This window comes from Scylla paramamosain, chromosome 12 (genome assembly GCF_035594125.1).
Source record: "Scylla paramamosain isolate STU-SP2022 chromosome 12, ASM3559412v1, whole genome shotgun sequence".
NCBI classification, from domain to species: Eukaryota; Metazoa; Arthropoda; class Malacostraca; order Decapoda; family Portunidae; genus Scylla; species Scylla paramamosain.
Genome location: NC_087162.1, coordinates 19291537 through 19316078, shown reverse-complemented (window position 1 = coordinate 19316078; position 24542 = coordinate 19291537). Strand labels below are relative to the sequence as shown.

The 24542-nt window shown below is 47.8% G+C and overlaps 1 protein-coding gene across 1 annotated transcript in view; it reads left to right on the top strand.

Moving 5' to 3' along the window:
- The first annotated feature begins 1030 nt into the window (after positions 1-1030).
- The window catches only part of LOC135105823 (protein Tob1-like), a 72848-nt gene continuing 49336 nt past the window's right edge, over positions 1031-24542 (top strand). Inside the window, 1 exon segment of the mRNA XM_064014425.1 lies at positions 1031-1515. The gene's annotated coding sequence lies outside the window, so the exon portion shown is untranslated.

The following is a 24542-nucleotide window of genomic DNA, read 5'->3' as shown; positions in this document are numbered from 1 at the left end:
CACCGACAACACCGCCCCTATTTTTTTCTCTCTCTCTTTCTCTCTCTTCTCTTCTCTTCTCTTCTTTTCTTTTGTGGTCTAGTTTTCATTTTCCTCTATCGCGTATATTGCTCACCACCGCCACCACCAAAAGTACCACCAAAACCAGTACCACCAAAAGTAACAACACCAGCGTAAGTGTCTTCAGTTCTCCATTTCACCTAGCAACATCATCATCCACTTCTACCACCACCACCACCATCACCGAACACAACTGAATGTTGCATCACCACCACCACTAACAACGACAACAACGACAACAACAACAACAACAATAAGCCCACCAACTTCCTCCTCATCACCACCACCACCACCACCATCCACGAGTTTCTCCACGCCCACCCAACCTACGCATCTCTTTGTTATCACTACCACCCTGCGCAGAGCCGCCCTCAGGCCCACCACCGCCTCCTCCACTACCCTCCGCCCACGTTCCCTCCCTCCTGTAGTAGCGGGCGTCGGTACTCCCTGCGGCCGTGCGAGAAGCGCCCTTACTGCCGGCCGGGAAGGAGAAGAGGCGGGAGGAGGACCGGGGGAGAGAGCGGGGAGCGGAGGGCAGGGGTGGAGCAAAGTAAGGAGGATGGGAGGAGTGTTGCCCCTCATGGCTGGCAGGGGCGCACATGGTGTCATGTCATGGGAAGGTGTATGGAAGGCAGGCGCGGGGAGTAAAGGTTCCTACTGGCAGTGTAAGTTTGCCGTCACCAAGATTTCATTGATAGAGTACTGCTGGTGTGACGTCACAGGTGTAGTGAGGGATGTTGACCCGCAGCTTCTAGCAAACTCTACCACTACACCTCAAATCACCTCGAACAGTACCACACCCGCAGTGCCCCAGCGGTGTCCTCTATCAGACTGGGGGACTGGGATGAGAAAGGCCCCGGGAAGGGAGGCAGTAGACGAGAAAGGAGAAAATCCGTTGGAGTTAAGAGCAGGCGTCAACGTTTCGCCGTGACGTCACTGATGCGCGCCTCAACATTTATGGAGGGAGCAGCTGGCGCGGGCCGCAGTCCGTGAAGGGGCGACCCAGTGCGAGGGACCAGCAGCAGCTCTCAGCCGCGTGCGAGCGAGAGAGAGAAAGATTGAGAGAGGCAGTCTCATACCGCAGCCAGAACCAACAACCTGAAAGCATTTTTTTTTACATTTTTTTTTAAAGCTTCGTTGAGTACCATTGTTCCTGCCCTGCGCCGGTATAGTGATCAACAACCACAACTACAACCACCACCACCGTGGTACTAATGCGGACCAAACTCTCCATCAGCTGACTCTCCACTCACCACCACCACTACCACCACCACAACAAATACAACCACTACCACAAACACAAGAAGCCATCACCACAATTACCACAACCACTATTACACCAGCTACTCTGCAAGCATTATTACTGCAACTACTGCTACCTACAACTGGTACTACGGCTTACCACGGCACCCAGAGCTGCACACCTCAGCCACGCGAGAACCACGGGACCACAAGGTAAATACACCACTGACTACTTTATTTGCTTATCCAGTGTGTCTGTCGCCGCCTGTCTATCTGTTTGTCTGTAGTTTGGTCGCCCGTCGTATCTTATTATTTGGAACCAACTCGTAGGTTCGTATCAAACTCTTCCAAGCAGAAGTAGGAGTTGTAGTTTGTTGCTATCTCACTTCCTTCTCCCCCGCTGTGCTTCTTAATTGTGTGTGTGTGTGTGTGTGTGTGTGTGTGTGTGTGTGTGTGTGTGTGTGTGTGTGTGTGTGTGTGTGTTTGAGAGCGAGCCTGAGGAATTTGTCAATGGTGGTATTTTCAAGAATTACTGTGTGTGTGTGTGTGTGTGTGTGTGTGTGTGTGTGTGTGTGTGTGTGTGTGTGTGTGTGTGTGTGTGTGTTGGCATGAATGCCCGTGGCTGTTTTCGCTAAGTATAAACCTCTTTTCGCCTCTGCTACCATCCCATCACTCTTTGCATCCGAGGTATTACATATTCCACGTACATTTACACCCGTGTCTCTAAGTTCCTTGCTGGTATTATCATTACTGTTGCATATTTTCGTATCTCTTTTATTCAGTTCCGTTACGCTTTGCTTCTTTCGGTATCATTTTCATCAGTGTTATTTTCGCAATGTCGAGTGTAGTGCTGTAGTGTAATTCGCTCCACGCCCGACCGGTGCCTGCCTGCCTCCTCCCCCTGCCTGTCCGCCTGCCTCTCCGCCTGCCTGCTTTTAATTCCCACAGCCAGAATTCACGTCCCTGATTCAATGATGTGGTAAACTTTCCTCAATCGTCAGAGTTTCCATCTAATTTGTAACGCGACCTAATTTTACGGCTGCCTTATCCTTTCGGCCCTGTTGCTCTCTCTCTCTCTCTCTCTCTCTCTCTCTCTCTCTCTCTCTCTCTCTCTCTCTCTCTCTCTCTCTCTCTCTCTCTCTCTCTCTCTCTCAGCACCTGTGTCCTACTTGCATGTTACTTAACCTTCTTCCTCTCAAAAGTTCATTAATGAAGGAGGATAATAATAATAATGTGCACACAGGCCATTTCGAGGGTGATCCTTTCCACATTCCTCTCTAAGGTGACAACAGGAGGGGCGGCAGCGAGCCAAGAGCCAGGAACTCAAGTTAGCATAAGAGGAAGAAAAAAAGTAAATAGAATATGTACGAGAAACCATGAGTTATCCACTACCCTTCCCCCCACCGCCCCCCTCCTGTTTTTTTACATATCCTTTGGCAGAACAAAAAATAAATAAATAAAAAAAATAAAAATGTGATACAGTCCACTCATTTTAAAATCCCAGTCATGTGTTAAGAGCTGTAGGATAAATAAAAAAAAGTAATAAAAAACTCCAATTGAGAGAGAGAGAGAGAGAGAGAGAGAGAGAGAGAGAGAGAGAGAGAGAGAGAGAGAGAGAGAGAGAGAGAGGCTTAAAAACCATTTGGTATGCATACGTAAATGTATTTTTTACGTATAAAACTTTATGGACCTCGTGTCACTAACACTCGCTGGCTATTTATGTACGAAGTCAAATGGTTTTTTTTTTAGCCACAACGAAGTGAAACGAAAAGAAAATCCCGAGAAGCTCTGAGAGAGAGAGAGAGAGAGAGAGAGAGAGAGAGAGAGAGAGAGAGAGAGAGAGAGAGAGAGAGAGAGAGAGAGAGAGAAACAAGGGAACCAAAGTAGAATAGAAAACGGATAAAGAAAAAATGTGTAGTAAGCGATACATGAGGAAGCCAAAGGTCGCTGAGTATTAGAGAGAGAGAGAGAGAGAGAGAGAGAGAGAGAGAGAGAGAGAGAGAGAGAGAGAGAGAGAGAGAGAGAGAGAGAGAGAGACGTCTTAGTATAATTTCCCCCTTTTCCTGTGTCCCCAATTTCCATCTACTCCTGACACGAGCCTGACGAGGGTAATAATGGGAAATGGAAATGGTTGGCAATGGGAAGGGAGAGGGGGAAAGGGAGGGAAAGGGGAGGGGGTGGAGGGAGTTGAGGGAATGGAGAAGGGGGAGGAGGAAGTACTGTTGAAGGTAGACATCAAAAAAGATTCTCCAAAATGTTAATGAACGCAATTCTGAAAGAGAGAGAGAGAGAGAGAGAGAGAGAGAGAGAGAGAGAGAGAGAGAGAGAGAGAGAGAGAGAGAGAGAGAGAGAGAGAGGCAAGAAGTTAGGAGGCGAAGCACAGCCTAGAGGGGAGAGAGGTAAACAGAGGGGAAAGGAAGAGTGAGGGGGAAGAGTGCCAACGATGAGGGGGGAGAGAGAGGAGGGGGAGGAAGTGGGTGTGGTCCTGGTGCCACGTCAAGCCCTCTGGCCCTACACCAAACACTTGCATCACTCACACACACACACACACACACACACACACACACACACATGTACGTATCAAGTAGTACGAGTACATATGTCAGTAACATCATCCCCCCCACACACACACAGCACTCCGTTACTCCCCGACACACTCCACACTACGGTACCTACAACACACACCGCGCCTACACCCGCGCACTTAACACACCGTCTCCACTCCCACCCTTCCCCTCCCCGCCCGCCTTCCACTCCCTCACCTGCCACTGCTAATTCCCACACTCGCTTAATTGCCGTCGTTAAGCCTCTAATATTACCACAGCCAGCCACAGCACACCGCCACCACAGTATTCCTTCACGACACACACACACACACACACACACACACACACACACACACACACACACCATAAATACACACCATAAATACACACCAGCGACCTTCACCACCAATAACATCACCAACACCAGCTACCGTTCGTCCTCCTGCCCTTTCCCCTCCCCCTGAACCTCCTCCTCCTTCTTCTTCTTCTTCTTCTTCTTCTTCTCCTCCTCCTCCTCCTCCTCCTCCTCCTCCTCCTCCTCCTCCTCCTCCTCCTCCTCCTCCTCCTCCTCCTCCTCCTCCTCCCGGTCAACTATCCAAACTATTTACAAGAAGAGGACGTCCCCGCCGCCTCGCCCCCCATCCAAGCGCTCACGAGTGTCCAATCAACTGTTATTTAATTACTTAACTCCATTAGACAAGAGGTCCTTAGAGACACACACGGCCTGCAGACCGGTGTGTGGGGGCGTCAGCTGGCTACAGGCACGGAGCAGGAGCAGGAGGAGGTGGAGGAGGGGGAGTGGGAGGAGGGTAAGAGGTGGTTAAAAGTCAGGGAACAGAGTAAGGGAAAACTGTAAGGGAGGATACGGTGTTTTTTGAGTGAAAGGTAATAGGGGAGAGGGAAAAAAATAAAGCTCTTAAAGATTCCGTGAAAAAAAAAAAAGGGTAATGGATGGGATGTCATGGGAAGACCTAGGCGTGGTGACGATAGTGAGTATTTAGGTAAGACTATGGTGAGTAGGGCAGGACGACAAGTAGGCTGAGTAAGGGAGGGAAGGCTAGTTAGGTTAACGGAGAAGGAAGGGGTGTAGATCGATGGGTTTGGGAAAGGGGGTTTGTAATCCTATGGAGTTGAGAGGCGCGTGAGAGGAAGGTAATGGGGTTATGGGGAAGTGCAGGGAGGGGGGAGAAAGAGGGCAGGAGGCTGAAGGGGAGAGGTAACTGTTTGTTCTAACTGGTGTCTGTCTGTCAGTCACCGTCTTACTAAGGGGGAAGGGAAGCCAAACTCACCCTATTAAGGTTACCACATAAGGGTCACTCGTATCTAGGCTTCCGGGTGGTACAGTGGTAGTAGTAGTAGTAGTAGTAGTAGTAGTAGTAGTAGTAGTAGTAGTAGTAGTAGAAGTAGTAGTAGTAGTGAAAGGTACTTATGGAGTAGTAGTGTTGGTGGAGACGTAGTAGTAGTAGTAGTAGTAGTAGTAGTAGTAGTAGTAGTAGTAGTAGTAGTAGTAGTAGCAGTAGTGTGGACAGGTTTAGATAAAATTACACCTAAAGCTATATTTAGACAAGCATCACCAAGTCGGAACACATTTTTCTCTTATTAATCGGGAAGGCAAGACTGAGTTTAAAGCCGAAGAGAGCGTTGAGTGTGCCTTCTCCTCCTCCTCTCCCTCTTCCCCTTTACCTTGCTGCTGGCCTGCCTACCTACCACACATTCTCCCTTTGCCTTTTCCTCCTTCCACCTTCCACGGAATCGCGTCAGGATGGGTTAGGTCATGTAAGGCTAGGTTACGTTAGATTAAGTTACGTTAGGTTAGGTTACTGCCAGGTAAGGGGAAGAGGAAGGGAGTTTCCACTGACAGTATACCTCTCTCTCTCTCTCTCTCTCTCTCTCTCTCTCTCTCTCTCTCTCTCTCTCTCTCTCTCTCTCTCTCTCTCTCTCTCTCTCTCCTTCCTGTCATTGGGTCATCTACCTGTCCTCATATGTATTGTTTACGCCGAGAAGTAGGTCAGCTGTGTGTATAATATGTATATCACGCCCTACCTTTGTCTGTCTGTATGTAAGTCTGGTGGAGTATTTACCGTCCCTCCCTATCTGTCTGTCTGTCCGTTCGTCTGTGGTTCAATGTCCATGTCAGGGGCCTAAGGAGGGTATCTGGGAGGGGGTTCTGGTGGGGGGTAGGGAGGTGAAGGAAGGCCGTGTAAGCCACACTATAGATCTTCGATACTTCTCCCTCCCTTTCTTCCCCCTTCCCCACTCCCAGTCCCTCCCTAGGCGACCAGAGGAAGAGGGGAGGGTAAAGAAGAGGATGGGAAGCTAGCGAACCAATCTTGTAAATCTCCTCCAATGATCCCTCATTAGTTTCCACTTGCTGGTTAAAAAAGATTATCTACACGGGACGAGTGGGAATAAAAGCCGAGAGAGTTAATAGAGCTAAATGTGTTGGCTGAAAATAATAGCGTAGCGTTGGTATATTGCATGGATTTAAAAGACTGCTCTCTCTCTCTCTCTCTCTCTCTCTCTCTCTCTCTCTCTCTCTCTCTCTCTCTCTCTCTCTCTCTCTCTCTCTCTCTCTCTCTCTCTCTCTCTCTCTCTCTCTCTCTCTCTCTCTCGCTATCAGTTCGGTGGTGGTGGTGACGCAATCATCCAACCAGTCAGGTGTGGGGAGGGATTCTTTTTATGACAGGTATGGAACAGGTGCTTCTTCACGACCTTGCGATACGTGTGTGGCTTCTCTCTCTCTCTCTCTCTCTCTCTCTCTCTCTCTCTCTCTCTCTCTCTCTCTCTCTCTCTCTCTCTCTCTCTCTCTCTCTCCGACAGTAAGAACCATTTCATGCCATCACTATTATAGCCAGAGGTAAACACAGGGACAGATAAACATTCAGATGGACAAACAAGGACACGGACAGAGGGAGAGGGAGAGGAGGGAGAGAAAGGAGTGGGGAGATGAATATGCAAATAGGAGATGAACTTCACTCTGTATCGCCCCTCAATATGGTCCATTCTGGTCTGGGGAACCATTAGGATATTGGACTTTATGGTGTGATGAGAGGAATAGTCTCTCTCTCTCTCTCTCTCTCTCTCTCTCTCTCTCTCTCTCTCTCTCTCTCTCTCTCTCTCTCTCTCTCTCTCTCTCTCTCTCTCTCTCTCATGTAGCGCATCCATCCCTAGAGGTCTCGCAACATCGCCCTAGGTCCCTTATCCTCCCTTCCCCTACCCCCAGCGAGGCCCCCGTAGCGGCGGCGGCGGCGGGGCGTTAGCAGGGCACGCCCCCACCTACAATACACCCCAGGGTATTGTATTACGCGGAGCCTCCCTCTGGGTGTATCCCGTAGTGTCCTCGATGTGTCTGAAGGGGGGAGAGAAAGAGAGGGAGGTGGTGGAAGGGAGGTGGAGGTGGAAGAGTAGGAGGAAAGGTTTGATAGGGAAGGATATGTTGTGAGGAATAAGAGGTGGAAGATAGAGGAGGAGATAATGAGGGAATATTAAAGGAAGGCGAGAATACAAGGAGGATGTGTCTGTGGGAGGGAGGGAGAGATAGACGGAGAAACGAGGAAGAGAAGTGGGGGAGTAGGAGGGAAGACTTGATAGGGAGGAATATATTGTGAGGAACTGCAGGTGGAAGAGAAGATTATAGGGGAGAAAAAAAGAGGATGAGGGGAAATAATGACAAGGTTAAGGAAATGAAGAAAATACAAGGAGGAAGAAATGTTAAAAAAAAGAAAGTGAAGATGGGAGGAGGCAGCGATAAGAGGTTAAAAAGAGAGAAGACGAGATGAGAAGGTTAAAAGGACAGAGGATGGCGGGGTTATGATGAGGAGGAGGATGAGGAGGAGGAGAAGGGGGAATGAGGGAAGCGAAGGGGAGAAGCAGAGGCCAGTGAGGGGAGGGAAGACTGCTCGAGTTGGTGATGCTGATGCTGCCACTGATCCTGGAAAAACCCCGGGTGACGCAATGGAGAGGGAGAGAGAGAGAGAGAGAGAGAGAGAGAGAGAGAGAGAGAGAGAGAGAGAGAGAGAGAGAGAGAGAGAGAGAAATTATCACAGGAATTTTTAATAAACACAATTACTGATGGGAAAAAAATAACTAAATAAACCAGAATGAATAAAGTGTGTGTGTGTGTGTGTGTGTGTGTGTGTGTGTGTGTGTGTGTGTGTGTGTGTGTGTGTGTGTGTGTGTAAGAAAAACTTGTACATATTTCTCACGCTTGAGCAATCCGTCAACGTATCAAGTAACGCACTGCGAGTGAGTTATTGGAATTCCTTATAAGGATAGAGAGAGAGAGAGAGAGAGAGAGAGAGAGAGAGAGAGAGAGAGAGAGAGAGAGAGAGAGAGAGAGAGAGAGAGAGAGAGAGAGAGAGAGAGAGAGAGACTGCTTGCATGACAAGTGAAGAAGTGGTGACAAGATCCTGACACTGGAGGGAGGGAGGGAGGGAGGAAGGGAAAGAGAGGGGAGGGGCAGGGGAAGAGAGGGGGAAGGGGAGGGCGCCATCTTCGTGACGTGATGGTGCATAATGAGACACAAGTGACCAAGCCCATGAATGTGTGTCATGGTGGAGGAGGAGGAGGAGGAGGAGGAGGAGTAGGAAAAAAAGCACTAAAATGAAGAAGATAAGAGTGAAAACTAGGAGAGTATAATGAGGAGGAGGAGAAAGGAAAAAGAGGAGGAGGAGGAAGAGGAGGAAGAAGAGGAGTTAAATGGGAAGAGATAAGAGTGAGAGCGAGGGGAGTAAAATAAGGTTAGAGGAAAAGGGAAGGAGGAGGAGGAGGAGGAGGAGGAGAAAGCGTAGGAGGAAGAGGAGGAGGAGGAGGAGGAGGGCGCAAGGCAGTAAAAATGAATGCAAAAATAAACAAACGAAAACAAAATGGAAAATAAAAAAAAACATACGCATTTCTCGCAGTTCAAAGACATGAGTAACCTACATTTTTTTATCTCCCTCTCATTCCCTGACCTGCACGTAACAAAAAAGAAGAAAAAAAGAAACTAAATGGCACGTGGGCACGACTCGGTACAAATACAACACAAGCATTTTTTACTTTTTTTCTTCACTGTATTCCGTGTATTGTATTTGTGTATGTGCGTGCGTGCGTGAGTGTGCAGCGGTGAATGTGATTTGACGTATCCAGTCTTAATCGGCGGCGGGGAAGGGAAGGAATGATTTGCCAGGTTCTAGAATGATAAAACTGCCCTCACGTCATGACCTGGTTATATAATGCATGACGTAAGTAACTTTGGGACACTTAGCAGTGGTTAGGCAACACAGTATCTCCATCGCCCTTCATCCCCTCCCTCCTTACGACCCCTCCCTGCTCCGCCCTCTCCCTCTCCCTTCCTCTCAATACTCCTTCCCTTGCTATCTGCGTACATACCACTGCTCTCTCTCTCTCTCTCTCTCTCTCTCTCTCTCTCTCTCTCTCTCTCTCTCTCTCTCTCTCTCTCTCTCTCTCTCTCTCTCTCTCTTCCCCCCTTCATTGTCTTCCCTTCCCTTTCCTTCCCTTCGCTCCCTCCCTCCAGTTATTCCATTCACCAATATCGATTGTGTAACAGGTTGGAAGAGCTGTCGCTGTCTCCACTACACAACAAGAACCAGAACACACACACACACACACACACACACACAGACACGGGTTTCGTTTATCTTCCTCCTCCTCCTCCTCCTCCTCCTCCTCCTCCTCCTTCTCCTCCTCCTCTTGTGATGTTTCTTATCCCTCCCTCACATCCTCTTTACCTTACTCAGCCTTCCCTTGCCTTCCCTTCCCATACCTTACGTCACTTCCCACTACACCTGTCCTCTTCACCTGCCCTTTAAACCTCTCTTCTACCTGTAAGCTTTTTCCTTTACCTTTACACTACTATGCTGTAAAAGGTAGGTACAATACTATAAAAGGTCTCTCCCCCCTCTCTCTCTCTCTCTCTCTCTCTCTCTCTCTCTCTCTCTCTCTCTCTCTCTCTCTCTCTCTCTCTCTCTCTGCTCTGGGTGTGAGTAGGAGGAGGAGGAGGAGGAGGAGGAGAGTCCAAGGTCACGCTTCATGTCAAGACGGATTAAAGAAATAATTTAGTTTTGTGTGTGTGTGTGTGTGTGTGTGTGTGTGTGTGTGTGTGTGTGTGTGTGTGTGTGTGTGTGTGTGTGTGTGTGTGAGAGAGAGAGAGAGAGAATTTTTCTTTCTTTCTTACTCTCTAATCATCTCTTCTCTTTACCTTCTCTTCCTCTCTCTCTCTCTCTCTCTCTCTCTCTCTCTCTCTCTCTCTCTCTCTCTCTCTCTCTCTCTCTCTCTCTCTCTCTCTCTCTCTCATCTCTTGTCTCCTGTCACTGCACGTTATCCACTAGTAACACTCCACTTCCCTCTGTCGTGGCCTCTTTTCCACACTTTCTGTTGCGTTATTCACATGTTTTCGACGCTTTATAATCATCCTATCACTTCTCTATCTCCTCCTTCATCCTTCTCTCCTTCTTCCACCTTGCATTTCTCCTCCTCCACCTTCTGTCTCTTTCTTCACCTCCCCATCCCACAACCTTGCATCTCTCCTCCTCCACCTCCTCTCTGTCCCATCCTTTAGCTCCCCTCCCATCCCTTCCATCTTCCCAGCGCCTCTCCCGCCCCTCCACGTCTTCCACCCGGCAACAAGGTGTGATTAACGGACAGCAGGTGCATCAAGGTGACCCTCCACGGCAAGGCAGCGAGTAAACAAGTGAAGCAAACCTGGAAAAGGAAATGATCGGACAAAAATGGGATTGGTGTGATAGGAGGAGATAAGCTGGATGAGTGTGTGTATGACTGGTTTAATGAGGAATGGGGGATGGGGCAATGAGAGAGAGAGAGAGAGAGAGAGAGAGAGAGAGAGAGAGAGAGAGAGAGAGAGAGAGAGAGAGAGAGAGAGAGAGAGAGAGAGAGAGAGAGAGAGAGAGAGAGATGCGTCATATTTGATAACTGTACACACACGCACACAAACACACATAGCGAACACTTGCGCATCCGGAATTCAATTGATCATAAGTAAACTGACCGCCACAAGTGTTACGTAGAGGAGGCATGGAGGAGAAGGAGGAGGAGGAGAAATTCGTATTAGTTTTCTTCTTTTTCTCTACCCGTATTTCAGTTCATACCTTTACTCAGGTAATTGCCGTGATCTTATCTGGAGTTTGTTTGTTTTTTTTTTTTTTTTTTTTATTATTTTTTTCTTTATCAGCGCACTTCCTCCTCAACAAAGAAAAGATAAAAAAAAAAATTCCGCTTACCCAATCATTTTCTTCATATTTGCTTTACTGTGGAAAAATTTATTGAAAAAACAACAAAACATCCTGGACACACACACACACACACACACACACATACACACACACACACTCGTCTATCTAAAGAGTAATTTTAATTTACATGCCATTATTTTCCTTCGTAAGCTGTTTTTTTCCTCACTTATTTGCGAAGCCAAAGTTATTTACTTCATTATGTTCTCTTAACTTTCCGTTGCGTTACATCACGTTTTCCTTCCTTTCTTTCATCACTCTACTGTCTTCATCATTTTATTTCCTATTTTCCTCTTTTGTTCTTGTTTGTTATGTACTAGTTAAGGGAGCGGCTTGAGAATGAGGCCAGGTCTTTCACACTTCTCTCTCTCTCTCTCTCTCTCTCTCTCTCTCTCTCTCTCTCTCTCTCTCTCTCTCTCTCTCTCTCTCTCTTCCTCGTGTCCTGGTTCTCACACAGACAATAGCAAGCTACCTCTCTGTCCAATCACCGTGACTGACTCCTCGGCCTCAACCAATCACAGCCCTTGTTTCATCGTCTTCATCCAATCAGATCACTCATTGATTTCTCGGCTTCTCATTCCGAATTGTGGTGATTTTATCTCGTGTGTGTGTCTGTGTGTGTGTGTGTGTGTGTGTGTGTGTGTGTGTGTGTGTGTGTGTGTGTGTGTGTGTGTTTCTGATTCAAAAGTACGCAGAGATAGTGAAGAAGATGATGATGATGATGATGATGATGATGATGATGATGATGATGATGATGATGGTGATGGAGATGCACCGGAAGGAAGAACAAAATAATAAAAATTTCTGTCTAGAATTAAACACTTCACCACCACCACCACCACCACCACCATACCACTCCCTCCTACTCTTCCACATCCTCCGCAGTCTAACCCTAGTCTTAAGCCTCCCTTGGGCCCTGACTTAAACCCACACCAAGCCACTGGTGCCCTACATTCAAGATACACTACTGAGATAGCGGCAAGACGAAGGGAGAGGAGGAGGAGGAGGGCACTGGCTCTTTAGTGTATGTGTGTGTGTGTGTGTGTGTGTGTGTGTGTGTGTGTGTGTGTGTGTGTGTGTGTGTGTGTGTGTGTGTATTTAAAGGGCGCGGACTGTGTGTGGTACAAGACAGGATGTGGGCGGTGTTTAAGAGGGTGGGCGGGCGGGTAGTGGCGGTGTGAATCGTGTCAGGGTTATGGGTGTGGGTGAATGGGTGGGTGGGTGAGGAGTGACGTGATATCAGCTGCGCGTTTCTCCGTCCAAGTGTTTTAAGTGAGACGTTTGTCAGTAACCTGTCCATGTTCAAATCTTCAAGTGTTTCGTGAGAAGAGTCTTAACCTCAAATTTGTGCTTAAGAGGAAGGAAGGAGAGGAGGGAGGGGGGAGAGGTAGGAAAGGATGGACAGGGTAGGGTAAGGTTGGAGGGAGGTAGAAGGGTGAGTAAAGGAAAGGAAGAGAGAAAGGATTATAAAGAAAGGGTAGGACAGGGTAGGGTAGAAGGAGGAAGAGTGAGTAAGGCAGAAGAAAAGGATTGGAAGGAATGAAAGGACAAGAGGAAGGAGGGCAAAGAGTGAGCAAACGAGTAAGGGAGAAAGAATTGGGAAGAAAGGAGCACAAGTTAAAATATGAGTGATGGAGAGACATAACGAATGAGGACAAGTAGGAATAAGAAAGACGAATGAGGAGAGAGAAAAAAAAAGAGAACAGAAAGAATGACGAAAGAGAGTATGATGAACGAGGAGAAAGTGGAGAACAGAAAATGCAAGAATGAGAAAAAAAATATTGAAAATAAACGAAACATTATTTAACGAAGAAAGATTAGTGTAAAAACAGCGTCTATAAAACATGAGAGAACAAACATTTCCGTGTAATTAAAATAGTGAAGGTGAGGCAAGTCAGATATCACGATGTTCTTGGTCTGCCGTGTAATTATTGTGTTATTCAGGATTTGCCTAATTTTCCTTTCCTCCTTCCTGTCTTACCATCTTCATCTTTGTCTTCCCTTTTTTCTTCTTTCTTATTTCTACTCTCTTCACTCTCTTGCTCCCCGTAAATCGCTTGGAATACGATGTGTGCGTGTGTGTGTGTGTGTGTGTGTGTGGATGGGTAGGTGGGTGTGTACGTACACGAATATACATGAATGCATCACAAGTGTTCTGATTTCACACGTGTGGCAGAGAGAAAGAGAAAGAGAGAGAGAGAGAGAGAGAGAGAGAGAGAGAGAGAGAGAGAGAGAGAGAGAGAGAGAGAGAGAGAGATTACAATCCCCTGCCCTAAATTAACATAAAATAAATGAATTATTGATGAACGATCAACACCTGTACTCGTTTACTCTAATTCTCTCACCCCTTCACCCCTTACACCACCCCTTCAGCCTCTCCACAGCCCCATCCGTCCAGGTGTCCCAACTAAACCCTTACACACAACTTCATATATCCTTAGCTAATATCATAACCCTTAGACAGTTCACCCTTGTTATCATCTACTCCTCCTCCTCCTCTTCCATGTCCCACACAAGGTCACATATAGTATAGGAACGTGTGTGTGTGTGTGTGTGTGTGTGTGTGTGTGTGTGTGTGTGTGTGTGTGTGTGTGTGTGTGTGTGTGTGTATGTGTGTGTGCAATGGTGATGGTTTTTACCTCACTAACTACACACACACACACACACACACACAGAGAGAGAGAGAGAGAGAGAGAGAGAGAGAGAGAGAGAGAGAGAGAGAGAGAGAGAGAGAGAGAGAGAGAGAGAGAGAGAGAGAGAGAGAGAGACTACTCCCTCTCCTCTCCTCTCCTCTCCTCTCCTCTCCTCTCCTCACCTCTCCCCCTCCCGCCTCACACACGAGACACTGTTTTTTCCTTTAAATATTAATGGACGATTCAACGGAGTCAAAAGGTCAGCGAGAAGCGAACCCAGCAAAGGTTAGGAATTTTAGGACAACTGGCGAGCCACGGACACACAGACACAAAAAAGATTGACTACTGGTGACAGGGACATCAGCCAGGAAGTTTAATAAAGGCATTTAGGACGTGGCAAAGTTGAATATAAAGGTTTCGGAGGAAAAAATAACATGATAATTCAATACGAAGGTTTAAAGAGAATCTAAATTAAAGGCGAACGAAGTAAGGGCAAGGGCGTAAAATAAGTTATTAGGTCGATAAAAGAATACATTATTGAAAATTCAAAAGAATGAACAGAATATAAGAACAAACACATGGGAAAATATATATTTAGAATGTGAAGGTAAAGAAAAAGATAAAAGATCTAGTTTTTAAGTTATACCGATCTGAGAGCAAATTTAAAAATCAACTGAAATTATTAAGATTTAAGAAAAACGCGCACGAAAGTCAATAAATGAACAGCCAGAAAGGTGAAAACGATAACTGAAAAAGAGAAAGATGAAGTCGGTGCGAAAAAAAAAAAAATCAGTGAAAAATAAACGAAAAAAAAAATGAAAAGTCAACTAAACTTTACAAATAAAAATAAAAACAACTCAGGCGAAGCAGAAAAATTGATAAAAAAAAACACTACGAGAAAATGTAAAACGATTAGATTCTTTCAAGCATTAAACATACAAAACAATGTGTAAATAAAGAATGAAAACAATCAAGAAATCAACAGCAAAACAACAAAATGCCACTAAGGAACATTAAATCAATACAAAAGTGAAAACAAGGTAATAATAAAGGAGAAAAAAATATAGCAGAGAGAGAGAGAGAGAGAGAGAGAGAGAGAGAGAGAGAGAGAGAGAGAGAGAGAGAGAGAGAGAGAGAGAGAGGCAGGACCGGGACTGATAAAGGGAGCAAGGGGAACTTTAATGTGTGAGCGAGGAAAGGGAGGCGCAGTGGGGAGGGGCAGAGAGAGGAGGAGAGGAGAGGGGAGAGCAGGGCGGGGCGAGACAAGGCGGGGCGGACAGGTAAGAGCGAGGTGAGAGCCAGGTGAGCATAGGACACAGGTGCACGGCTAGCCAGAGGACAGGTAAAAGATATATAAGAATAGAGAGGTTGGAGGAGGAGGAGGAGAAGGAGGAGGAGGAGGAGGAGGAGGAGGCAGATAAAGGGTAAGGGAAGAGGTGGAGGTTAGATGAGGATATAAGGTAGAAGCAGGAAGATAATAAAGAATAGAGGAAGCTGAGAGGCAGAGGTCAGGATAAGGGATGGAAGAAAATGGGAGATAAAAGTTGGAGTAAAGAGGAGGAAAGGTAGGGAATTGGTGGGGGAAGCCTGAAGGAAGGGAAGTAATAGTAAAGGGAGGGGAAAGGTTATGATAAGAGCGAGGGCGTACAAACAGGTATGGAACAGGTGTAGGGGAGAGGCAGAGGAACAGGTAAGGGGGAGAGGGGAGGACTAGAATAATGGGAGGGAGGACAGGTGTAGGGGCGAGGCAGGTAAGGGCGGAGGGCAGCTGGGTGGGGTCGTGTGGCCAAGGGCGACATCATTAACTGGGCTTGTGGCCGCCTCTTCAAGGGCCGGGCCTCCACAGGGCAGCGCCGCGGTTCCAGGCAGGCGCTAACCTTTTTATGCGCCATGTGGGTCACCATCTCTTTTTTTCATCCTGCCTCGCCCACACTGAGAATTAATAAACACACGCCCGAGATGGTTAATTAATGGGATGATTACTATGTATCAAGAGATTCAATGAGACCCGCGACTAAAAGAGTTGATTTAGTGAGGATTGAAACTTATAATCCAATTTTTTTTTATTTATTTACTTTTTTACTCACATATTGAAAGAAGTATAGAGATTCAGAGGCTTATAATTAAAGAGCACGTCAGCTTCTCGCAAAGGAAAAGCAGGATACGCCAAAATGTTCGCAAAGATGTTAGAAATCGTAAAAAAGACCAAAATTTCGCGATGAGGAATCAGGAAATGAACAAATTTGCTCATCCACGAATCGATAAAAATATAATTAATTACACTATCATTCATTTGCAAAATAAAAGGAAAACATTTGCAATATGTATGATTAGAATTTGAAAAGAGGTAAGAATGTAGCACTCAGACTAATACGGAGCAGCACTCACACTAATACGTGAGCGAGCGAAGAGCAGGAGGGAAGATACAGTCACTGGAAAACAAGACAAAAATAACCTCGACCAGCTGCCCTGACGCACGTGTGTTATTTAAACAACAAATAGTGGCGGTGCATTACAATATCACTGTTGGCTTGGCGGGCAGGAAGCAATCTTAATGTTGCGGCTCGTTAGGCTACGCTTGGTTAGGTAAAGGTAGGTAAGGTTAAGGTAATTAGATTAGGCCACACCTCAATAAAACTATGTACACACACACACACACACACACACACACACACAATTTCTATCCAGTTATCTCGGTCGGACACTTCACCGAGCTATAAACAAAAAAATAATAAAATTGGACGAGAGAGAGAGAGAGAGAGAGAGAGAGAGAGAGAGAGAGAGAGAGAGAGAGAGAGAGAGAGACTGAGACTACACACACCCACAAGACTGTTCCCTCGTTCCCCTCACCTATCCCCTCCCCCTTTCCCTTCCCTCTCCCTACCCCCCCAACACACGGCCGCTTACTCCGTTACCATTAAAACCGGCTTACATAAGGTCACCGCCCGTGTGAGTGTCAGCTACGGGGTCGAACCAAGGTGAATGTAGCGGCTTGGTGAATGACCTGACCAGACGCCGCGCAGGTAGCACAGGTGGACTTGACGACGCTACGAGGAGGAGGAGGAGGAGGAGGAGGAGGAGGAGGGAGGTAAAAAGCAAAAATCGTAAAAGACAATGAAAGTGGGTGGAGGTGAATAAGAGAGTGTGTGTGTAGAAGAGGAGGGCTGCAACTGGAGAAAGGAGGGAAAGAAATAGCAGAAAAGAAGAAGAGGAGGAGGAGGAGGAGGAGGAGGAGGAGGGGGCTGCAAAATAAAGTGTGAAAGAGAACGAAACCAGACACACACGACAAGGAAACCGTGTGAAAATGAAGGAAACTTACACGAGATAAGATCAGAGGAAAAGCGAGAAGAATTTAAAGGGAAAAACACGAATGGAGACAAGACAAGACATGACCAGTAGAAAACGCGATGAACAGTGACCAGTTAAACATGAGTAATAAGTGACGAGCCAATGAAGACTGACAAGACCTCGGGAACTTTAAGAATAATATCAAATTGAAAGGATACAAACGCAAACTAATTATATGAAACACGGAAATACGGGCAGCGAGTTTAATAAGGAGACATGCACGCATCCTACGATATAAACACACGTCATTTATCATCAGCTGAACGATAACGCCTGAGTAATAAAGCTGAGCATGAAGCATTACCCTAATATATATATGCCACGCTCACAAATCACAAGGGAAATCCCCCGTCAGCGCGTTGGATTAATACACGCTCCAAATCTGGTACGTGATAAGAAACGCTCTCGGGAAGGTGTTGTAATCAAAAGCAAGGACGCATTACCGCAGCTACTGAAGGAGGAGGAGGAGGAGAAGGAGGAGGGAGATAACACTAAGCCTCCTTATCTGGGCTTATCTCCAGATGATCTCCACCACTAAGTAGCTGCCACGTCACCTTAACACTTCTGTAACAACGTAATCACCTGCACACTCATTGACCGCGTACACCTGCACTGTTAGTATGTAGGTGTTCACTCCCTCACTCACTCACTCACTCACTCACTCACTCACTCACTAAACTGCATGACTCACCTCTACCTGTGCTTTTAAATAATGTGTGCAATAAGGCACGCATTTAATCACTCACTCGTACTCTCATACATACATATACGCACACAATACGTATTAATTATGAATGTAGTGCTTTATATGTCAATTAAATAGCCGCCGGGAATGTTTGTTCATTGCGTGGATGTATGATCAAGTTAGCACAGTACTTAATTTATAGACCGACTTTCTCAATAATAAAAAAAAAAAAAGAAAGTAGCAATCGGTAAAGTTTCGACACTGAAGGTCACGTTTCACAACACAGTGTACTTGACTGAGGAGCGCCAGTGAGGGTTGGAGGAGTAAACACGAGGCAGGAGCACGTATCAATTAACCTTCGTAGAGAAAATGTAAATGTATGAGGGTGACATTTTCTGACCTTGGGGAATGTGTACGTTCTTACTACACACACACACACACACACACACACACACACACACACACACACACACACACACACCAGGTGTACACAGGTGTGGCTCACTTGTCCCCTCCTTCCCTTCCCACGTAGAGAAAATACGATAAAAGTGGCGAGGAACAAAAACATTTTACCTTACGTGACACACCTGAACCCATTTTAACCCACCTGGCTATACCAAACTGAAATCCTCACCTGAACTCATCCCATTCCTTTAAACCCACCTAGACACCTTTACAATCCCGTATACTACCCACCTACATCCACCTGGAGCCCCCTGCACTTGCTTAGGAATACCCATAACTTAAACTCATGTAGGAAACACACCTGTACATACTCTCAATCTTCCCCTTCCTTACATCAGTCACGTTTGTCTTGGTCTCGTCTCATCCTTACTCTTCTATGTTTCTTCATTACCTCCACTCATGGTGAGAGAGAGAGAGAGAGAGAGAGAGAGAGAGAGAGAGAGAGAGAGAGAGAGAGAGAGAGAGAGAGAGAGAGAGAGAGAGAGAGAGAGAGAGAGAGAGAGAGAGAGAGAGAGCATAGTAGTGTACCTGCGTCAGTGCTTGAGATATATTGAGAAGAGAAAGGAAGAGGAATACCAGGTAGGAAGAGAAAGGAAGTGGTGATAGTAGGCCGAGGAGGAGGAGGAGGAGGAGGAGGAGGAGGAGGAGGAGGAGGAGGAGGAGGAGGAGGAGGAGGAGGAGGAGGAGGGAAGAGGGGGAGGAAGAGGGGGAGGAGGACCACTACCAAACATGCCCACAATATCTTACCAAACCACTATTAAGCGAGAGAGAGAGAGAGAGAGAGAGAGAGAGAGAGAGAGAGAGAGAGAGAGAGAGAGAGAGAGAGAGAGAGAGAGAGAGAGAGAGAGAGAGAGAGAGAGAGAGAGAGATGGCGCAAGCAAGCAAGACAAATGTGAATCTTTCTCTATGTATTTTAGTGCATTTCCTTCGGTCTTTCTCTCTTAGCCCAGCGCGGGGAAGAACCTCGGGATTACCTCAGTATTCCCTTGGGGCGACAAACCTGTCTTGACGCCTGCCTAATTGCAAGGAGGAGTGAGGCAAGTGAGGGCGTGAAGGTAGTGCTAGTGGTGGTGGTAGTGGTGAAGGTGGTAAGGGGTTGAGGAAAGGAAAGGAAGGGAGTGAGGGGGAGTGAAGGGGAGGAAGAGGGACAGTGTTGGCTTTACCACATCTGCTAATATCCCTTTAATAAATTACTTCCTTCTGTTCCCCTCTCTGGCCCCTTCCTTAGTCACGTGGTGGTAGTGGTGGTGGTGGTGGTGGTGAGGGACGAGGAGGAAGAGGAAGAGGAGGAGCAGGAGCAAAGGTGTAGTGGCTGCAGCAATATGAAGTTATCAATATTTAAAACACACACACACACACACACACACACACACACACACACACACACACACACACACACACACACACACACACACATGATCTGCGACTTTCTGAAGGAGCCGCCGCCCAGGACACCACGCCCACGCCCTGTCGTGCCTCGCTAGTAGTTGTTGTTTTCCTTGGGTGACTGGTCAGGAGGGCGTGGGCTGTCTGAACCTCGTGGGCGTAGGGCGTAGACTGCCGGTGTGGGCGTGAATAGGGCGTGTGTAGGGTGAGATGGTGAATAGGCAGGGCGTGGAGGGCGTGGAGGGTTAAATAGGACGTGCAAGATGCGGGGGCGTGGGAGGGAATGTGTTGAGAGGGCGTGTAAAGGGTTAAATAGGGTGTGTGAGTGAGTGAGTGAGTGAGTGGTGAGTGGATGAGTGGATGAGTGGGAGGGTGAGTGGTAAGTTTGTTATCTCCTGTGGTAGGTTATATAATTTTACTGTCTCCCTGTGTTGCTAGATTGATTAGAAATGAATGGCTGTAACCCCCCCACCCCTCTCTCTCTCTCTCTCTCTCTCTCTCTCTCTCTCTCTCTCTCTCTCTCTCTCTCTCTCTCAGCAGCGAGTTTCAGACCACTTTCACTACTTACGTGGCATTTAACTAAAGTACGAGTATTATAGACGTTCTTTCACACCCCAGAGAGAGAGAGAGAGAGAGAGAGAGAGAGAGAGAGAGAGAGAGAGAGAGAGAGAGAGAGAGAGACTCGCAACACCAACAAAATAAAATTCCAACCAAAAATGAAGACAGCCTAACTAACGTACTGGTGACATTTTAATCTCTCTCTCTCTCTCTCTCTCTCTCTCTCTCTCTCTCTCTCTCTCTCTCTCTCTCTCTCTCTCTCTCTCTCGTCTGGTTTTGCACTTTTTACTGCCCCGTTTTTGCGTCTCCGGGGTCCGCGCAGTTTCCTCACACATGACACCAGAGTTGCATCACATTCCTGTCCTACATAATGTTAATAGAACCCCACTGAGACTTTTTTTCCTCCTCCAATGCGTAGTAGTAGTAGTAGTAGTAGTAGTAGTAGTAGTAGTAGTAGTAGTTGTTGTAGTAGTTATCTCCCTTTCCACATACAAGCCTGACCTACATTGACGATTTCTTAAACGCACATGGCAACTAATTCTATATTATTCCAGTACTACCTGTTGCTGGTTCTCTCTCTACCTCCTCCTCCTCCTCCTCCTCCTCCTCCTCCTACTGCTACTACTACTACTACTACTACCACCACAATTATCACTAAGAACACCACAAGCCGCCAATCATCTTTACTCACAGCTTCCCTCACTGAAAAATGCAGATAAAAAAATAAACTGACGCAATTAAGGATAAATTCATATACAGCAATATTTATTTATTTATTTATTCTTACGGCAACACGAAGAAACAACAGCAACTCCTCCTCCTCCTCCTCCTCCTCCTCCTCCAGCTGGGCCACAAAACAAGGTCACATCTGCGCCTCCCTTCTCGCGTACACCGTAACCTTTTCTCACCCTAAAGGTCAGAGAGAGAGAGAGAGAGAGAGAGAGAGAGAGAGAGAGAGAGAGAGAGAGAGAGAGAGAGAGAGAGAGAGAGAGAGAGAGAGAGAGAGAGTTGGGAGGAGACTGGATGAGGAAGACGAGAATAAAAGGTTCAGAATTAGTGTAGTTCAGGTGAAGGGCAGGATGAGAGAGAGAGAGAGAGAGAGAGAGAGAGAGAGAGAGAGAGAGAGAGAGAGAGAGAGAGAGAGAGAGAGAGAGAGAGTAAACATAGACCACGTGCGATACATCCTTCCAAAAGAGGGAACACACACACACATGCACGCACTTTCTCCGCGTGGTGTATCATCATAACATAACATCACCACATCACATCCAGACCATTAAAGAACGTTATGATGAATGGCTTGCTTAAAGTGGTGAAAGAGACTACTTCTCTCTCTCTCTCTCTCTCTCTCTCTCTCTCTCTCTCTCTCTCTCTCTCTCTCTCTCTCTCTCTCTCTCTCTCTCTCTCTCTCTCTCTCTCTCTCTGTCAAGTATCCATCGTGACCTTGCCAAGTACTAATGCGGCGTAGTAGTGCCTTCCCCTCTCCCCTCCCTTTCGTTTCCCTCTCTTCCTCTTCTCCACCCCCTTCCCTTCCCGTCCTCCATCCCTTCCTCCACTCCCTTCGTAATCCATTAATCAGAGGTGTAAAAAGACTAAGAGTAACGGGAATTGAACACACACACACACACACACACACACACACACAGAGAGAGAGAGAGAGAGAGAGAGAGAGAGAGAGAGAGAGAGAGAGAGAGAGAGAGAGAGAGAGAGAGGAAAGGTCAGCTGTTGTGTTGCATTACGACTGTAAAGTCCATGTGACGCTAGAAATTAATAATGATGTGTGTGTGTGTGTGTGTGTGTGTGTGAGAGAGAGAGAGAGAGAGAGAGAGAGAGACTAGGGAGGTAGCCGAAAATATTTTATGGTTTTATTTCATGATGTCTTTTTTTCTCTTTCTGCGTTGACATGTATTCGTGCGTAGCTTTAAATTTCCGTGTGTGTGTGTGTGTGTGTGTGTGTGTGTGTGTGTGTGTGTGTGTGTGTGTGTGTGTGTGTGTGTGTGTTTGTGTGTAAGTTATTTGAAGTCGGTGTCCACACAACTGTAAACACGTACATTTGTATCATCATACATGCCGAGTGTGTGTGTGTGTGTGTGTGTGTGTGTGTGTGTGTGTGTGTGTGTGTGTGTGAGCCTCAGGTGTGTCTGACTGTTACGGCGTCAGCAGATAACTGGTCTTGTCCACCTTATCACCACCACCACCATCACCACCACCATCACAGCTACCCCCTCTTCCTCCTCCCATGACCAACCATTGTGTGCGTGCGTGTGTGTGTGTGTGTGTGTGTGTGTGTGTGTGTGTGTGTGTGTGTGTGTGTGTGTGTGTGTGTGTGTGTGTGTTTTGTCTACCGTTTCAGAACAACACCTTTCTACAACACATGATCGAAGATGATGATTAACACTATACACACACACACACACACACACACACACACACACACACACACAACAGAAACTTAAGAATAACAAGAAGCAGTAGTAGTAGTAGTAGTAGTGGTAGTAGTAGTAGTAGTAGTAGTTGCAGGAGGAGGAGGAGCAGGACGGGGGCGAGCTAGTGTAGCCGTGTCTGTGGCGCTCCAAACAGGCCCCACTGCAGGCACCACGACCCTCATTCAGGCATCGAGCGCAGCAGTCCCCCACCTGGCCACCCCTAATCTAATCAAGCGTCATCTACCCACCTCCCCAGATACTCTCCCTCCCTCCTGAAGTAGATCACCTCATACTAAAGAGAAAGGGGACGTCCACCTGCCCTTAATTACGGTCGTCTCTCGCAGCGGTTCATGCCTCCGTACACATCCGTCGTGGTGAAGTTCGTGGCCGTCCCGAGATTGCATTCAGGCACCTCATCTGCTTTCCTTTGTGTTTGTGTGCAGGTTGGAGGCATCCTGACGGGGCGGCCGGGGTGGCAAGACGAGGGGAGACACGTAAGGGGAGTTCATGGGGGTAGGAGACATTGCGGGGGGATTGGGGAAGGGGGAGTGTCCAGGGGCGCGGAAGGCAGTTAGGAGAGCCATGAGGCAGGGCGGTGCTGGAGCCGGCAAGGCCCAGCTGGCGGAGGCTACTGACCCCGCCTCCCCTTCCTGCTTCTCCTGCTTCCCTCCCTCGCCTCTTGATCGGTACTCTAACGTTTCCTGCGCCTCTGACCTTCTCTTTTCCCCTGGTGACCAAGGATCGAGAGGCGGCGTCAGGTGATGTGGCTGCGTGGCAGCCCTGCACACAGTCACTTTACGCGTGTGGTGGCGGTGGTGGTGGTGGTGGTGCACCCCTCCCGCATGAGAAGCGGCGTTGCCAAATCTTGGGGTGGCAGCCACTGCATCTTTCTAGAGACAGTTTTTCTTCTCGCCATTACTCACTTTATCGACCTTGTTTGTCACCTCCAAAGTGACGGTGTCCTCCTGGCGACTGATGGCCCCATGAGGCCTCGTCAGGGGCGCCGTGGCCCGCAACACGTCCTCGTCCGCTGCTTCAGAGTTCAGCTTCAAAATCGTTGCAAAGGCAATGGAAGTTCTAGAACGACATGAAATGCGCGCAAGCCGCTGCCTGTGAGTCTCCGCACATGCAAGATTAGGGGGAAATTATCCAGCCACGTGGTGGGTCCTGAGGCAGACGGCGGGGAGGGAAGGTGATGAGGTAGCTGGGTTCCGTTACGGTTGTGGTTACCAGCGCCACAGTTACCGACCTCCGTCACATTCCCCGGCCAGTACTGTTAGCACTCCCCGCCACGGCCGCGCTGGAAAGGTGTTCATGGCTGCCCCACGCCCCCCAACCCCTCAGTCCTCAGCCCCCAGCCGTGCCTCGTGCCAACCCCTGGTCTGCTCAGCAGTGAGCATGGCACGTTCAGTATACATGAACTACCTGCCACGTCACTCGATCGTCAGCTTAGCGTCGAGTCGAGTAATCAGGTTTATCTAGCCGCCACGTCACCAGCGCCACGCTCGCTGCTCATCGCGTCACGCCACCATTCAGGCACATGTTACCGTGGATGTCTCCTGGCCCGGGTTGTGTTACGGCGAGGGTGACGCAGTGACGCCCCGGCTGCCAACACCAGGGCCTTAGCCAGTCCCGATAGTGCCTTATAATAGAAATCAAAGAGGAAGTTTTATCGCAGGGAGGCACGCCATGCACGACCATCGCTCATCGGCTGCCGCGCCTCCAAAATGCCGATCACCCTCGTGGCGTGCCTAACGGAGGCGGCGGCGGCATTAGGCTGGGTGACCCCTGCACCGGAGGGCGTGGTGCCATGAGGCCTCCAAGGGAGAAGTCTTCGTCCGTGGTGGAACATTCCCCTTCCCTCCCCCCGGCCTCCCCGCCCCCTTAACTTGGCACTCTGGCACTGTAGGGAGCCTGTGACACAATTACGTGTATCGACCAGATGA